The following is a 5,724-nucleotide window of genomic DNA, read 5'->3' on the forward strand; positions in this document are numbered from 1 at the left end:
ACCTGGTGGGGAACCAGGGTAAGAACGAAGGGGTGATGCTCAGTCTAGAATACCTGGGAATCTAGTATCCTTACTGCTCATTCTAACATCAGATATAAACATGCATTTTTACAGAGCATCGGAGTTAGGGAAGGACAGTGACATGAGCCATGGATCAGACCCCAGAGAATACCCATATTACAAAGCCCAGATTCTAGCGCAAGCTCAGGCCCCTGTTGGCTGTGTGACCCTCCTTGACCAGGTCACTTTATCCCTCTGAGCCTGTCTCTTCATCTGTTAAATGTAGGTAATACCTGCCTCACAGGATCATGAAGATATAATCAGACAAATACAATAAAAACTAAAAACACTTGACCATCTATGAAGTAATATACACGATATAAGGGACTTATGATTCTTGTTCTTTCTACTGTTTCGTCTCAGTGGTGCTGGAGCTTGCCTGCTTTTGCCACTGTTTGTTTCTTTGACTGTCAGGACCAATAAGGAACATTTCTTGAACATTTCCTATGCACAAAGCTCTGCTGAATTATTTAAACCCGGGATTTGTTTTACTCTTCATAGCAGTCCTACAAGGACGACTAAGGACACTAAGGCTCAGAGAGGTTAAGTAGCTTGCCGAAGATTCCACAAGCAGGGATGGAAAATATATCTGATTCTGTAGCCCATGCCCTTCCCATCATGCACTCCTTGGTGAGTGTCTAAACGCTAAAGGGTAAAACCTAAAACCATTCAGTCATTCATTCATGCAACAGCTGTTGATCGAGTGCCCACTCACACCAGGCTCAACAGAAACAAGGTGGCCAAAGTCAGTGGATAGAGCAGTCCCCGCGGGAGGAAGAGCTGCTCTGGGAACCTTGGGCCTGTGGCCAAGTTTGCTAACTTCAAGTACATTTGGTCATTTCTTTATTTTCCAGGAAAGAACCGTTTTTCCCCCAATATTTATTTGGATGTGCGAGATCTTAGTTAGGGCACATGAGATTTTTAGTTTTGGCAAGTGAACTCTTTTTTGCAGCATGTAGGATCCAGTTCCCTGACCAGGGATCCCACCTGGGTCCTCTGGATCAGGAGAGTAGAGTCTTCCAGGGAAGCTCCTACATTTGGTCATTTCAGAATGTCACAGTTTTTAGAGCTGGGAGAGCCTCATTAGATCACCAAGACGGCTAAGGCCCAGCAAGCCTGAAGGCCTTGAACCAAGGCTGTGTGGCAAACTAGTGGAAAATAGAAAGACTGGAAGCTCAGGTTTTCTGAAAGATCAAAGCTCTTTCATCAGCGATCTAGTTATGGACAGCAAACAAGACAGATTCACATGGCAAGACTTCATCCAACACAACAAAACATGTATGTGTGTTTGAGCAGGAGGCTGATGGGGTCTCAGAGCTCCAAAGGGTCTCAGAGCCTGGATCCTGAAGGTTCCTCCTGCCTCGCCCTTGGTCACATCTCTGTCCTGTCTTCTCTAACCTTGTAGAGACCCAGGGTTCATAGGCTCCAATCTGCTGGGACTTACAGGCCCTGGCAAGCTAGTCTCCAGCCACCATCCCCACTCATAGTCTTTGGTTTGCCAGACAGCTGACTGTCCGAACATGGGGTGACCTTTGGAGGGAACATCCTGACAACTGAACATGCCCTTACTGTCCCCATTTTACAGTTGGGGGAATCAGAACTCAATGAAGTTAAGTAATTCACATAAGTGGGATTTGACCTTTAGGTCTAATTATAAAGTACAAGCTCTTTCCAAACTAACAATTGATTAACCCTTTGGATGCTCTGTTAAAAGAGAGGAAAAGGAAAAGATAGATACCATTAGATATCACTTATATGTAGAATCTAAAATATGGCACAAATAAACTTATCTACAAAACAGGAACAGACTCATAGACATAGAGAACAGACTTGCGGTTACCAAGGGGGCACAGGGTGTGGGGGAGGCTTGGGTTGGGAGTTTGGGATCAGCAGACACAAACTATTGTATATCGAATGGATAAACAACCAGGTTCTACTGTGTACCACAGGGAACTCTGCTCAATGCTGTGTGGCAGCCTGGATGGGAGGGGAGTTTGGGGGAGGATACATGTGTATGTATGGATGGATCACTTTGCTGTGCGCCTGAAACTATCACAATATTGTCAATCAGCTATATTACAATATAAGATGAAAAGTTTTTTTAGAAATTCTAGAATATCAAAATAGGAGGAGCTTCCTGGAGATGTGAAGAGGAGACCGAACATAATGTATATAAAAACAAGGCTGGACTACCCTGGTGGTCCAGTGGACAAGAATCCACCTGCCAAGGCAGAGAACATGGGTTCGATCCAGGCCAGGAAAATATCACTGCTGCAGGGCAACTAAGCCTGTGCGCCACAAGTACTGAGCATGTGCTCTAGAGCCTGTGCTCCGAGACAAGGGAAGCCACCGCGGTGAGAAGCCCAAGCACCGCAACTAGAGGGTAGCCCCTGCTCGCCGGAAAGAAGACCCAGAGCAGCTAAAAAGAAAATAATATATTTTTTAAAAAACCCAACAAGGGTGACTATCTGGTGGGGAACCGGTGTAAGAATGAATGGGTGATGCTCAGTCTAGAATTCTTGGGAATCCAGTATTCTTATTTCTCATTCTAACGTCAGATGTGATTATAATGCATTTTCACAGAGCATCCAGGTCAGGGAAGGACACTGACGTGGACCATGGGCCAGACCCCAGAGAATATGGGTATTACAAGGCCCAGAGTCTAGTCCAAGCTCTGATCCCCTCTGTCTGTGTGACCCTCCTTGACCAGGTAGGTCACTTTATTCCTCTGAGCCTGTCCCTTCTGAAAAATGGAGGTAAACCCTACCTCACAGGATTCTGAAGATACGATCAGACACATACAGCAAAACTAACACTTGACCATCTATGATGAAATACACACAGTGTAAGGGACTTACGATTATTGCCATTTCTACCATTTCTTCTCAGTTGTTCTGGGGCTTGTGTGCTCTTGCCACTGTTTCTTTGACTGTCAGGACTGATAAGGAACGTTTCCTGAGCATTTCCTATGCACCAAACACTATGTTAAATTCTTTAAATCCATTACCCATATGAAGCCTCATAACAATCCTACAAGGACTAATAAGGACACTAAGGCTCAGAGAGGTTAAGTAGCTTGCCCAGGGTCCACAGCTTACAAGCTTAAAAGCAGAGTTGGAATATGGCTGCTTCTGTAGCCCAAGCACTTTCCACCAAATTGTCCTCCTCAGTAAGAGTAGTGTCTAAATGCTAAATGGTAAAAACAAAAACCATTCATTCATTCATGCCACAGCTGTTGATCAAGGGCCCACTCATACCAGGCTCAACAGGAACAAGGTGGCCAAAGTCAGTGGATGGAGCAGCCCTCCTGGGAAGAAGAGCTGCTCTGGGGACCCTGGGTTCGCTGCCAAGTTTACTAAGTTCAAGTGCATTTGCTCATTCCAGAATGTCATAGTTTTTACAGCTAGGACAACCTCTTTAGGTCACCAAGATGGCTAAGGCCCAGCAAGCCTGAAGGCTTTGAACCAAGGCTGTGTGGCAAACTAGTGGAAAAAAGAAAGACTGGAAGCTCAAGTTCTGACTCAAAGATCACAGCTCCTTCATCGGTGATCTAGTTATGGACAGCAAACATGACAGATTTACATGGCAAGACCTCATCCAACATGACAAAACATACATGTGTGTTTGAACAGGAGGCTGATGGGGTTTCAGAGCTCCAGAGGGTCTCAGAGCCTGGATCCTGAAGGTTCCTCCTGCCTTGCCCTTGGCCACATCTATGTCCTCTCTTCTCACCTTGTAGAGACCCAGGGTTCATAGGCTTCAATCTGCTGGGACTTACAGGTCCTGACAGGCTAGTCTCCAGCCAACACCAGTACTCGCTTGTGCCCAAACATGGAGTAACCTAAGGAAGGGAAAGTCCTGAGAACTGAACATGCCTTTACTGGCCCCATTTTACAGTTGCAGAAATTGGAGCTCTGTGAAGTTGTAATTCACGTAACTGGGATTTGAACATTAGGTCTAATTGCAAAGTATAAGTTCTTTCCAAACTAGCAATTGATTAACCTTTTGAATGCTTGGCTTTCCCATTTGCAAAAACAGAGATTTGACAAACCTAGATAGCCTACTAAGAAGCAGCAGACAAAGGTCTGTATAGTCAAAGCTATGGTTTTTCCAGTAGTCATGTATGGATGTGAAAGTTGGATGCTTTCGAACTGTGGTGTTGGAGAAGGTTCTTGAGAGTCCCTTGGACAGCAAGGAGATCAAACCAGACAATCTTAAAAGGAAATCAACCTGACTACTCATTGGAAGGACTGATGCTGAAACTGGAATACCAATACTTTGGCCACCTGATATAAAGATTCAATTCATTGGAAAAGACCCTGATGCTGGAAAAGACTGAAGACCAAAGGGTAAGGGGGTGTCAGAGGATGACATGGTTAGACAGCATCAACGACTTCAATGGACAGGAATCTGAGCAAACTCTGGGAGATAGTGAAGGACAGAGGAGACTGGTGTGAGCAGTCCACGGGGTCACAAAAAGGCAGACACAACTTGGTGACTAAACAGCAGCAAACAAAAAACAAAGATACATACACACAGTGCTCGCTTCCGGGGGCTGCAATCAATGAATAGAAAAGCACTTTGAATTGTTACAGATGCTGATGAAATGATACTGAAGCATATCTATGTATGTGAAGTGAAGTGAAAGTCACTCACTCGTCTCTGACTCTTTGAGACCCCATGGACTTAGACCATAGAATCCTCCAGGCCAGAATACCGGAGTGGGTAGCTTTTCCCTTCTCCAGGGGATCTTCCCAACTCAGGGATCGAACCCAAGTCTCCCACCTTGCTCAGCTGGATTCTTTACCAGCTGAGTCACAAGGTATAGATAGGATGTTTACACCTCTCTATAAGTTTGGAGCCCATCTTTGCATGAAATGTTCCCTTGGTATCTCTAATTTTCTTGAAGAGATCTCTAGTCTTCCCCGTTCTGTTGTTTTCCTCTATTTCTTTGCACTGATCACTGAAGAAGGCTTTCTTATCTCTTCTTGCTATTCTTTGGAACTCTGCATTTAGATGCTTATATCCTTTCTTTTCTCCTTTGCTTTTCGCTTCTCTTCTTTTCACAGCTATTTGTAAGGCCTCCCCAGACAGCCACTTTGCTTTTTCGCATTTCTTTTCCATGGGGATGGTCTTGATCCCTGTCTCCTGTACAATGTCACGAACCCCATTCCATAGTTCATCAGTCACTCTATATATCAGATCTAGGCCCTTACATCTATTTCTCACTTCCACTGTATAATCATAAGGGATTTGATTTAGGTCATACCTGAATGGTCTAGTGGTTTTCCCTACTTTCTTCAATTTAAGTCTGAATTTGGTAATAATGAGTTCATGATCTGAGCCACAGTCAGCTCCTGGTCTTGTTTTTGCTGACTGTATACAGCTTCTCCATCTTTGGCTGCAAAGAATATAATCAATCTGATTTCGGTGTTGACCATCTGGGGATGTCCATGTGTAGAGTCTTCTCTTGTGTTGTTGGAAGAGGGTGTTTGCTATGACCAGTGTATTTTCTTGGCAAAACTCTATTAGTCTTTGCCCTGCTTCATTCCGTATTCCAAGGCCAAATTTGCCTGTTACTCCAGGTGTTTCTTGACTTCCTACTTTTGCATTCCAGTCCCTATAATGAAAAGGACATCTTTTTTGGGTGTTAGTTCTAAAAGG

Source organism: Bison bison, unplaced genomic scaffold (assembly GCF_000754665.1).
Source record: "Bison bison bison isolate TAMUID 2011002044 unplaced genomic scaffold, Bison_UMD1.0 scf7180017864334, whole genome shotgun sequence".
NCBI lineage: Eukaryota > Metazoa > Chordata > Mammalia > Artiodactyla > Bovidae > Bison > Bison bison.